This window comes from Chanodichthys erythropterus, chromosome 12 (genome assembly GCF_024489055.1).
Source record: "Chanodichthys erythropterus isolate Z2021 chromosome 12, ASM2448905v1, whole genome shotgun sequence".
In the NCBI taxonomy this organism is placed as follows: Eukaryota; Metazoa; Chordata; class Actinopteri; order Cypriniformes; family Xenocyprididae; genus Chanodichthys; species Chanodichthys erythropterus.
The window spans coordinates 27,683,623-27,697,010 of NC_090232.1; the positions used below are offsets into that span (position 1 = coordinate 27,683,623).

Genomic DNA, 13,388 nt, shown 5'->3' on the forward strand with positions numbered 1-13,388 from the left:
TACAACACTTACTTATTCATTACACTGCATTACAATGTTTCTTTGAAACAGTACAGTATAGTACAAACTTAATTTAAAATAACAAACCTTTTTAGAGACTTGCTGAACAAATGAGCAAATACAAAAAGTGTAAGTGTCAAACAAAATGGCCAACTAGCAGACTTTTTGCAGATACTTTTGATGAAATCCAAGAGTTTCTGAACCACACATTGGCAGCAATGTCATTGCACCTTTCGACATCCAGAAAGGTAATTGAAAACATTGTTAAAATAGTCAATGTGACTGCAGTGGTTCAACCTCTATGTTATGAAGCTACGAGAGTACTTTTTGTGTGCAAAAACAAAACAAAAATAATGACTTTATTGAACAATCTGAACCGTTGTCATACATAGTGAACTCAGTGCAGGCTTCCTTGTTTATGTCCGAACAGCAACTCAGTATTGGCCGAAGCTGAACACATAAGCAGAATGACGCAGGAAATGGCCACTAATGAACAGGCACTTGGACGTAAACGAGTCGTTATTTTTGTTTAGTTTTTGTGCACAAAAATTATTTTCATCACTTCATAACATAAGGGTTGAACCACAGTGGTCACGTTGACTATTTTAAAAATATTTAACTACCTTTCTGGACATCAAACGATGCAATGACATTTCTGCCAATGTGTGGATCAGATACCCTCAGATTTCATCAAAAAATATCTTAATTTGTGTTCCAAAGATAAACGAAGGTCTTGCGGGTGTGGAACGACATGAGGGTGAGTAATTAATGAGAGAAATTTAATTTTGGGGTGAGCTAACCCTTTAAAGCATCCAGCCCAAGAAAGATTTTTGAAATACTTCAAATGTGTTTCTCAGATTTGGGGGTTAGTTTAAAGGGTAAGTTCACCCAAATATGAAATTTCTCTCATTAAGTACTCACCCTCATGTCATTCCACACCCATACGACCTTCGTTCATCTTCCGAGGGTTTCTGAAGCACACATAGGCAGCAATGTCATTGCACCTTTTGAGGTCTGGAAAAATAGTAAAAACATCGTTAAAATAGTCAACATGATTACAGTGGTTCAACCTTCATGTTATGAAGTAACAAGAATACTTTTTGTACACAAAAACAAAACAAAAATAAAGACTTAAATCAACAATTTGAACCATTGTCATAGGTAGAGACAATGCAGGCTTCCATGTTTACGTCCATATGCCGAATAAGTAATGGCCGAAGCTGAACATGTGAGCGGCACAACACATGGGTTTGATGCTGACGCAGGAGGCGGCTAATAAAATGAGCCGGCATCCAGACGTAAACATGGAATCCTGCACTGAGTTCACTAGGTATGAAATGGTTCAAATTGTTGAATGAATATGTTTTGTTTTTGTGCACAAAAAGTATACCTCTCTCTTCAAAATATTACGGTTGAACCACTGTAGTCACAATCACTATTTTAACTATGTATTTACTATTTATCCAGACCTCAAAAGGGCCAATGACATTGCTGCCAATGTGTGGTTCAGAAAGCTCTCAGATTTAATCAGAGTAAAACAACACCTTAGTTCCCTCAATGACGATAACGATGTCAGCTGTGTTGGCATCTTCCTCTCCTGCAGTGCTGCCCAGTTCAATGATCTTCGTTACATGACTGGTGAAGCAATCTTTAATCATGTCTCTGCTGACATCCTGTCAAATACACAAATAAATGCAAAGTGGTTATAATACTGTACAGTAAGTTGAATGTTCTCTTTAATTTTATGTGATAAGTGCCACACACAGAGATTTGGTCTCGACATCATTAAAGGTGATAGAGAGGATTTTTTCGTCGACTGAGAATCCAAAGACTGTTAGTGAGTTTTTGAAATGAGCGCATGCGTAAGAACAAAGGAACGCCTCCCAAAACTCGTGCACGAGTATTGGAACACGAGTGTTTACCACCGGCATTCGCTGTGTTGTGTTAGTGGATTCATTATGTCGGACTCACCGCAGGTAACTCATAATCTGCAGTTGTTACTCCTGTCTCCTGACAAAAACATTGCATGCGGCGCCTGTGGAGTGTGGAAAGTTACTGGAGCGCGCAGCCGCGCTCGTCTCTCACAAGGAACGTCATGGCAGTGATTGACAAGCCAGAGGGCCAATCGTTTACGCGATTGGCTGATGTTTTTAAGGCCCTACCTCGTGCACAGATGATGTATATTAATATTATTACTTTCAGTGCACCTAATAAATAGTCTTTATCAGTTAGTAAAGACAGTCTCAAGTAATATTGCAAAAATGTATAAAACAAAACATCCTCTTTAGCACCTTTAAATCTGTAATTACATGAAGAAAGAGGGAAAAGGGACTATGACAGACTAAATCCAGAAGAGCTGTATCTGCAAGTCGATTAGAAAATACCTGCAAAGCTACAGTACTGTAAAAGGTTTTAGGCACTTGTGTAAAAATTCTGTAAAGTGAGGATGCCTTTAAAATGCTTTCATAAATTGATTTTCATTTACCTTCTATTGATTAAATCAATATTTGGTGTGATCACCCTTTGCACTTAAAACAGTTTTTGGCCTAGTACACTTGATATTGTTTTTCAGATAGCTTTGCATGTTTTTTTTTTTTTTACATTTTGCAGACATTGCCACAGTTTTTCTTAATTTACGCATTTATTCTCAGCTTCATTTCTTTCTTCATGTTATAATAGACAGACTCAATGATGGTGAGACCAGATCTTCTGTGGAGCACCAACTGTTGTCAGACTCCCTGTGCATACAAAAATCTCACTGGATTATTAAAAATAATGGCAAAATAAATGTTTAGGAATGTAAACTGATATTTTATGCCAAACTAAAGCACAAAGATATAAAAAGTAAAAAAAAATTTGGGGGGATGAAAATACTAATGTGCCCTAGACTTCTGCAGTACTGTACATATGCTAAGTCAAAACAAAATTTGAATTAATCTATTAATGTACCTGGTAGGCTTCAATGAGCTCCTCAGATGATTCTCCCAGCAAATAACAGCATCTCGCTTATCTTCAACTTGCTGTTAAAAATAAAAGTAAATTGCAGTGAACATTAACAGCCATCTACATACAACTATATACATGTCCTGGCAGAGTGAATACTGCAAGCTTAATCAGTGTTGCATAGGCTGTAAGAAGTATTGCCAACTTACCTTGCATGAGCTTGAACGGTGAGTGCAATCTGTGGAACATATGTTAGAAATGTTAATGTCAGAAATAGATTTCTTTTAATAAAATTTGAATAAATATACTTGATTTGAAATTTGAACAGTTAATTTATTTAGGAAAAACTGCATTCAAGTAAGTAGCCTATCAACAATACATTTTCAATCATCTGGTAGAGTCAAAGGAATAGTTCACCCAAAAATGAAAATTATGTCATAATTTACTCACCCTCAAGATGTTCCAAACCTGTATGAATTTCTTTATTCTGAACACATAAGAAGATATTTTGAAAATTTTTGATAACCAAACAATTGATGGACCCCATTGACTTCTGTAGTATTTATTTATTTTTTTTCATATGGAAGTCAATGGGGTCCATCAACTGTTTGGTTAACGTTACCCATGTTCTTCAAAATATCTTTTGTGTTCAGCAGAAGAAAGACATGTATGCAGGTTTGGCACAACTTGAGGGTGAAGAAATTTTATTTTTGGGTGAACTATCCCTTTAAGGCTGTCTGAACACATACACTAGAAAATGTATCACTATTGTATAGCTTCAATAGGGAGTATAATCTCTGTTTTACTTGATTGATATGCATCAAATGCTTATCTATTTTATAAATAAGACAAAGCAGTGTAGTTGATGTGGATTAATGGGGTATTAGTGGTTTTCTCAGTCGCGTTTAAAGTTAATGGCCACCCATCTCAGGGCTCGGGTATCATTCCGGGTTCGTAAATTTGACTTCCGATGCTGTACATGTCCAGTTTCTAATTAGAAAACTTGTATTTATAATTCAGATAGCACATGAGGACACAATTATTTATTCACACAGATGAATAAACAGACGCCCTTCTATTGGCATTTGTCGCGCCGCTCTCGTCCGGCAAAGTTTATTTTAAACTTCACTGTAAAATACAAGTCAGTTGTTTTCGACACATATGCCGTTTGCTAATAACGGATGTTTGTGCTAATCGGTTCTTTAGCAAACTCAACTCTGTCGACTATAACAGTTAATGCGTTAACTCTTTAACCACCCGAACTGCAGACAGCCTAATTGCTCTATACTTCTCTGGAAACATAACTAAATAAACAAATATTTTATAACTTACCGTGTAAAAATCAAATCGTCCTTCCAGGAAATTTTCCGTTGCTTTCCTCTTCCTCTGCGCGCCACTTCGGGGACCAAGAGCGCATGCGCATAGATTGCCTTGCTTCGTGGAGTAAGTTTTACTTGCGTTTGTCATTTTTTTGCATTAGTTCATTTTACGACAAGATACTAAGTAAATATTACTTGGGGATTTCCATTTACATTTACTTATGTATTTAAGCACAATAAAATAAAACGAAACCTCAAGTAGTTTATTGAATTAAACATGACATTCTGAAGTAAAAAGACAAAATAGGATTTGTTTGTAAAATATACTTAAATTATGCTATCTTTATTTACAAGTTCAAAAAATCATTTTTTACAGTGTATGACGTTGCGAGAAACAATGAAAAATTCGCGATTTGCCGTGTATGTTCTAAAGAAATCTCTCGTGGAGGAGTATTGTCCAAAACGTTCAATACGACGAACCTGATTCGGCACCTGAGAACAAGCCACCGCGAGACTTATGCTGAATATGAAAAACTGGCAACTGCAAAAAAGGCAACGGTAACAACTAGTAATACGACTCTCACTCAGCCATCCATTACAGACATTCTGAAAAAACATGAACTTTACACACCAGACAGCAAGAGAGCTAAGGATATAACCAAGAAGATAATGGAATTTGTTTGCATTGACAACCAGCCATTGTCAGTAACGGAAGACATTGGGTTTAAACGCCTTTTAGCACATCTTGAACCCCGTTATCAACTGCCACGGCGCAAATATTTTACCGACGTTGCTCTTCCAGAGTTATATCAAATTGTCTACAGCCACATACACAGTCTCCTTCACGAAAATGTGACTGCGGTGAGTTTCACAACTGATATTTGGAGCTCTAGCGTATCCCCTATGTCAATGCTAAGTTTGACAGCGCAGTGGATAACTGCAGAGTTTGAAAAGAAGCAAGTGATTCTCCACTCCCAAGAATTTTCTGGCGCACACACTGCTGAGGCTTTAGTCGCTAAATACAAAGACATGTTGCAAGCTTGGGACATACCTGAAGAGAAGGTGCATGTCGTGCTACGCGATAATGCAAGGAATATAGCAAAGGCCATGAGGGACTGCAGTTTTCGCAGCGTGCCGTGCATGGCACATACTCTCCATTTAGTGGTTCATGAGGGAGTTCTATCACAGCGGGCTATACGTGACGCTATGGCGATTGGCCGGCGCATTGTTGGGCATTTTAAACATTCGCCCCAAGCTTACTCGCGTTTAGGAGATATTCAAAAACAACTTGGTCAGTCTCCTAAAAGGTTGCAGCAAGACGTCGACACACGATGGAATAGTTCTTACTATATGCTCAACTCTCTGCTGGAACAAAAACATGCTCTGATGGCATACACAGCTGACTATGACATCCCGAATCTCAATGCAACACAATGGAAATTAATTGAAAATATGGTTTCCATCCTTGCACCTTTTGAAGAGTTGACCAAAGAGATTAGCTCATTAAAATCATCCGCGGCTGACGTCATCCCATCCATCAGTGCCCTGAAGCGTCTCCTTGAGAAAGATTCCGACTCGGACCATGGAGTAAAAACGTCGAAACAAACACTTCTCGAAGCTGTTGTAAGAAGGTTCTCCAACATTGACAGGGAACCTGTATATGTTGTGGCTACGGTCCTTGATCCTAGGTAAGTCTTATTTAATTTTGTAGATATAATGTATATTAGATTATATTTCATATAGTATGTGACCCTGTCTGTGAAATCCATCATAAAATCTCAATCTAATGAGATCACATGAGATAACAGCATTAAAGTTTTTTTTTTAAATTAATTTCCCTACGATTTTAATCTTTGAAATGGTCTTACTCAGTCAATATTAAAGATATCAAAGTTATTTTTCACAGAATGTTTTTGATATATTATATAGGATGATTGTATGTAGAAAACAGTAAATCAAAGACTTTAGCTGGGTTTACACAGGCAGGGTTACATATAATTATGGTATTGTACATCAAGTTAAAACAAAAAAAGGCTTTGAGTGTGACAAATGTGTTATAGTATGTGAAAGTATTAAATTAAATATAGTATAATTTAAGGCTATAATTTACTAATGATGGTTATTTTCCCCCTCAAAATCAGGTACAAGGATAGATATTTTGATGATCAAATCAAACCAGAGGCACACAGACTGCTCGGTGAAGCGCTTGATGTACAAGTGAGGCGGGGACATCGCTCTGGAGAGAATATGGGAGGAACTGTGGCCACACCAAAAGCTCTTCCATCTAGTTCTTTGCAGCAGATGCATGAGGAAATTCTCAAGGACACCAGTGGCAGTGATGCATACAGCGAAAGTGATTCGGCAGCACCTGAGATGAATCTGTACCTCTCTGAGCCTGTCATCCCAAGATCTGCTGAACCGCTGGTGTTTTGGGAAAAGAACAAAGGCCGGTTTCCCACTTTGGCAGAGGCAGCACGAGTCTACCTTAGTGCTCCATCGACGAGTGCCGATAGTGAGCGGCTATTCAGCACAGCCGCACACGTTTTGAATGAGAAGAGGAATAGACTGTCTTCCCAAAATGCAGAAAAACTTATATTTATTAAAAAAAACTTGCCTTACCTAATTTAGTAGAAAGGGGACAAATGACTACTCTGTAGCTTGACAATCACTTAATTATATTCCTGTTATTTTTTTGTACCAAACTACTCCATTTGTTCTTTTTGGAGTTTAAATGATTCTATTAATTAAATTTTCCTTATATTGGAAGATGTGGACAAAAATCATATGAGTTATATCAGACTTATCCATTTTGGAGTTTAAATGTTTCTATTTTACATTGTTCTCACTCTTACATTGAACAATCTTTAACATTGAGTTCCTCATGAGTTGCATCAAACTCCGTTTTGTTCTTTCAGTAGTTTAAATGTTTCTATTTATTTTTTCCTCTTCAGTCTTATTGGACAATGTTTAAGTAAACACAATGAGCTGCATCACACTACTCCAATTTGTTATTTTAGGAGTTTAAATGTTTTTAAGTTAATTCAGACTACTCCATTTTAGGAGATTAAATGTTTATTTTGTCCTCAACATTTTACTATGGGACAGTTTTTAAGTAAACCTAATGAGCTGCATCACACTTATCCGATTTGTTCTTTTAGGACTTTAAATGTATTTTTCTTGGTTATGTTGTCCTGCTAGGACTGGTATTGGACAATGTTTAAGTTAATTCAGACTTCTCCATTTTAGGAGATTAAATGTTCATTTTGTCATCAACATTTTACTATTGTACAATTTTTAAATAAACCTTGTGGGCTGCATCAGACTGCTTCATTTTGTTTGTTTGTTTTTTTCTGTGCAGAAACACCATTTTAAAGGCATATTAAAATATTCACTGTATAATGAATAATTGTTGTGATTTAGTGCCCTGTTAAAACTATAGTTGCATTACATACATTACCATAAAAATGGAACAAAAATATAATAAAAGGCAACATCTATAGTATTTTTTTATCTGGAAAAAAGGTGATCAAAGAGCTTACAAATCAGTGAAGCATTGAAATCGGTACTCAGTATCGGCTGATCACCATGACAATAAATCGGTACTCGGTATCGGCTGCCAAAATCCTGATCGGAGCATCCCTAATATATATATATATATATATATATATATATATATATATATATATATATATTTTTTTTTTTGCAAAGAGGGCAAGAAAGAATTACAGTGAGAGTGACGGGTACTTTATTGTCAGTGTCGGGCTCACAGATCACGTGGGTAGGGCACTTTTTACTGTTTTACTGTTTGTGTGGATGACAATGTCTGTCATCCCCGAATACCATTTTATATACCATATCTTCCACTATTTGCACTATAGGCCTTATAGGTTACTGTAAATAGCATATATATATATATATATATATATATATATATATATATATATATATATATATATATATATATATATATTTACAGTAACCAGTAACCTATAAGGTCTATAGTGCAAATAGTGGAAGATATTTGCACCTCAGTGTATTGCCAGTGGTCCTGGAAATTATTCCTCTGTCCATAGTGCTATCTGTGATGGCAAATGTGTGTTTGGGCCACACACACTTCCCCAGAGGCAGAGCCATCCGCTACAGCTCCTCCAAAAGCATAGGCTGGTCATAAACTGTCCATGCTCCATGTCGCGGTCAGGAGGGCTGTCTTTTTCTATCATTTGAACAATAAAACAATTAGAATAACAGTGACATTGTGACAGATCCCACCTAAAAAACAGTAAATGTATAATGGCATCATACTAGTATGATTACAGGCACGAGATATTGTTCTATGTGTCATCTCTAGCATCTAGCTGCATGTACATCAACCATAGAGGTACTGCAGGCCTCTGAAAGTCTCTGTGTCAGAAGATAAAGCGAGGAAGGGCCATTAAGGTGAGGAAAATTGGATATCTCCTAGAAGTGGGAAAGAAAGAAAGAGGAAGGGAGAGCTTGTAATTGGGAGTCTCATAGTGGATGCAGTGGATTGTGGGGAGAAATCAGTATCAAATTTAAGCCTGGGTCAAGGCTAAACTCATTCTTTGTCTGGCAAGGGATAAACCAAAGAAAAATGGTTCTGCTTTCTTAGACTTTGAACAGCAGGGATAGAAAAGGGATGACTTTCCAAACCAAATTTATATGCAAAGATTTAAGAAAGAAATATATCCACCAACCTCAGACAGGAACATTTAAAACCCTATTCGGACGGGATTAGTTTTACATGGGGAGGTGGAGTAATGTAATTTTACCACAGGACGTCTGTAATATTAATGGCCAATTCACACGGGATAAGACATCTCAGTAAAACTAGCAGAAGTGTGAGGGGTAACTCGATTTACGCACTGCCGTCACCTCCCTGTAGTCATGTGGGTATATGTTGCTTTCTGATACCATGTGCGACAACACATACAATCTAAATATATAAACTATATGTAACAGTTAGGTCCGGTCCAACGATTATTAATTAAATTCTGTTTGGATTATGATTATAATATAGGCACTAGCTAAAGCTAAAATTAGTTGTGTGCTGACAAGTGCATTTGATCTTCTTTTTGCTCTGAATGGTATGTGGAAAATCCCACCACCTACAACACACAACTGAATGTTTCTTCAAGTGCTTCCATGCTTGAAAAATGCACGGAAATGACAGAATTTTGCCATACATATTTACACAAGCACAGGTCTCTGCAGGACATTAATGATTGATGGGCGAAGCCATAAACAGAGGGTGTTTTTGAGAGCACTACCTAATTTGCCCACGTCAGAGTGTGGGTAGGGATTAGCGGTGGGGTCTGGTGAAGGGAATCGTTTTCATTGCATGATATATAAACACCCACCAGTTTAAAAACAGCCACAAATACATAAACGCTAGGGATGTGACGAGATCTAGTATCACGAGATCTCACGAGACTAAAATGTGACGAGAAACAAGGCAAAAAGTAGTCTCGTGATAGAGTACCTCAGGGATGACGCATTTTTGTAGGCAAAACCTGGAAGCGAGTTAGCATTTTAGGTCTTCTGGTTCCATCGCTCCGAAGTCAATGGGTTTTTTGAATGGGTTTTCGCTAAATCGCCTGAAATAAGGTCTGTGATTAACAAGGCCTCTAAATATTTTCACGTTTTGATCTATGACATAAAACACACCAGTTATAACCTGCTTGTGATTTTTTAAACCTTTACTGTGTCTTAAAAACATTGGTTGCTAACAAAATTGCTAAAACGGACTACTTCCTTTGGCTGGGACTTTAGACGTCATCATGACAAACAGGACATTTGGACAGTATTGCTCATGAAAAAGTGGATAAGTATTCATACACAGCGCAGATCATAATCAGTTTTTAAATAGAGTTGTTTTTTAAATGCAGTTTGAGGAAGCTTGGTGGTGACGACCATGACGATCCGCGACCATGGTGTGCTGTAGTCCGTTTATAGCCTACTGGTAGCCTTTTATATCTGACGACTATATCTAGGCTTCAAAATCTATAAATGTTGTGTTAACTTGTAAAGATTATCTTGATAGACAAAACGTGTGTCATAACCCTTTGTTAAACACAGAGCCTATTTTCTGCGATTTTCCAAAAGTCTATGGGAAAAATGAATAGGCTTTGGATTGAGGAAACCCGTGCACCGGGTTTTTTTGTAACTTATGACAAAAAACGTCATCCCTGAGGTACTCTATATTGCCATGACAGAGTGGTTAGGATGATTAGTAAAGAATATGCCAACGCTACGTTTACATTACGCATCTGCTATAGTTTTGCTTTGTATTTAAATAAAAAAACATTTAGTTCAGTTGGATAACAGTTGGCGCCGCTCCATATTTAGAGTATGCGCAATCGTGAAAGTGAAAGTAAACACAAGCGCGCATTCAAACGTAATTTCAATACCCTACATTTTGAAAGCGGCTCCCTGATAAATACAAATATCTCTCAATATGAAAGCTATTTCAGGCTGGGCAGTGTATCTCTTAGCTCTGTATCAAAGAAAAATTTGGTCTTATTTGCACTTTGAATATTGAGAGAGTGCGATTATGGTTGCACTTATGGTAAAGTACCATAAAAATGAATAACAGTTTTCTCTTAATCGATTAAGATTGTAAGCAAAAACAATAAGGTTTAATTTGTTAACATTAGTTAATGCACTGTGAACTATCATGAACTAACAATGAATGACTATTTTTATTAACTAACATAAACAAAGATTAATATACTGTAGCAAATATATTGCTCATTGTTAGTTGATGTTGGTTAATACATTAATGTTAATAAATGAGACCTTATTGTAAAGTGTTAACATTTTCATTTATACTGTTTTATTTCTATGATCAGTTTGTGAAAAGGAATTCAGGTAGGGGGTCAAAAGTTGTAGAAGCTCATAAATCATGTACAGTAAGGTCTGAAGGGACTGAAATCATACAGAAGAGAAGTCAGTCAGTTGAGTTAGTGGCAAAACCTTTTACAGCGCTTGAGTATTGTTGTCTTTTAATGCATATGATAATAATTCATACTCAAAGTAGAACTGAAATGACATTCATTACAAGATGATTAGGTAAAACTTTTCAAACACACCTGCAGACTATTTTTTCTAGTCATGTATTTCGCCATCTCGTCTCGTGAACTCAATCTCGAGTCTCGTCTCGTCAGATACCCGTCTCGTCACACCCCTAATAAACGCCCACTTTTGTTCCGCAGAGACGTCATGCTCTATTTACAGCAGGTCTACACTGTGTGCAGAATTATTAGGCTAGTTGATTTTCTGATCACATTTTTTTCCAAGCACATTTTACCAATTCCAATCCACATCAATCAATCTGCAGGTGTCCAGAATTATTAGGCAGGTTTTCTTTTACAGGCAAACAAGCCAAAAAGAGATTTAACTCTGAAAAGTCAAAAATTATTAAATACTCACAAAAAAGATGCAATACTAATGCAATACTAGAAATTGCAAAGTTAAAGCATGACCAGTGGACAGCAAAATGCTCATTGGGTCAGCAGGGTCATACAAAAACAGGTGGAAAAGAAAAGACACTGCAAAAGAATTAAGAATTAAGGTGAAGAATTAAGTGTGAAACCATCAGGAACCCTTTAGTCTCCAGTGACACCATTTTTCAGAAGTGCAAGGTGTCAGGATCTCAGAGACTTAGGCTAGCCAAAGAATCTAATAAGACCTAAATAAGAATGGCTTTATAAGAATCACAAGCTGAAGTGTTGTAAAATACATGAATAATGTTTTATTATTATTATTATTATTTAATATGCTTTATAGACAGAGAGATTGAGAGTGACTTTTGAAGGACCAGCACCACATTCTCTTGTACCACCAATTTATCTTCCAAAATCTGGCAGTAAGGTGTGGGAGTTCATTTTTAGTCCATCTCTTATCCTGAAATGTCCATCTTGCAGAGATGGACTACAAATGATCTTCCAAAACTTACTGCCAGATTCTGGAAGATAAATTCTTCAAAGAGTGGTACAAGAGGATGTGATGCTGGTCCTTCAGGAGTCACTCTCAAGCTGTCCGTCTATGAGGCCTATAAAAACCCAGTCTTCATGTACTTTATAACACTTCAGCTTGTGATTCGTATTAAGTGTGGGTAATTTTTTAGGATTCTTTAGCTAACCTAAGTCTCTGAGATCCTGACACCTTGCACTTCTGAAAACTCCAGGTAGGTTCAAGTTCTGAAAAATGGTGTCGCTGGAGACTAAAGGGTTCCTGATGGTTTCACACTTAATTCTTCACCTTAATTCTTAATTCTTTTGCAGTTAACATGTCTTTTCTTTTCCACCTGTTTTTGTATGACCACGCTGACCCAATGAGCATTTCGCTGTCCACTGCTGTCATGCTTTAACGTTGCAATTTCTAGTATTGCATTAGTATTGCGTCCTTCTCATGAGTATTTAATCATTTTTGACTTTTCAGTCTGAGTTAAATCTCTTTTTTTGGCTCATTTTGCCTGTAAAAGAAAACCTGCCTAATAATTTTGCACACCTGAATATAAGGCATTTTTCATTTCCAGCCTTCATGAACAAGTATATGTCACTTATAAATGATTAAAAACTATATTAATAGTAGTTATTAAAATTGATGTGGATTACAATTGGTAAAATGTGCTTTGAAAAAGAATATGATCAGAAAATCAAATTGCCTAATAATTCTGTACACAGTGTATAGAGGGTAATCACGTGATGTCACCGTCGACCGTTATGACTGTGGTTATGCACATGTAAGACTAATGCTGGACTGTCTGGACCAAGAAAGGGCTACTCTTTGAGAAAACAAAGGGAATTAACTGAATTCTCTCTTGCAAAATTAGCATCCACATTCGAGACGCAATCACACCTCAGCAATGCCTTAATCTACATTTCCTTTCCTTCACCCCCTCTTCTCTCTACATGTGGAGATTTGGGTGAAATAAATATATGGTGAATAAATAATGGTTTAATGTGAACAGTTATCATACAACACTATACATGTTTGGTATCATTTGAAATGTCTCAGTGTGACTGGTAAAAAGGTCTCATTCCCACAGAAGTAAACTAAAAGGTAATAAAGTTTAAAAAATTTTAGAGTTATTTTGCCCTCTGT

At 36.8% G+C, this 13,388-nt stretch overlaps 1 long non-coding RNA gene across 1 annotated transcript; it reads right to left on the minus strand.

Moving 5' to 3' along the window:
* Positions 1-1,022: 1,022 nt before the first annotated feature.
* On the minus strand, positions 1,023-4,551 carry LOC137033035 (uncharacterized). Its single transcript, XR_010896795.1, has 4 exons — positions 4,276-4,551; positions 3,153-3,181; positions 2,950-3,020; positions 1,023-1,673 (listed from the first exon to the last, which is right to left on the minus strand). It is a non-coding gene; the product is annotated as an uncharacterized lncRNA (long non-coding RNA).
* Positions 4,552-13,388: the final 8,837 nt, after the last annotated feature.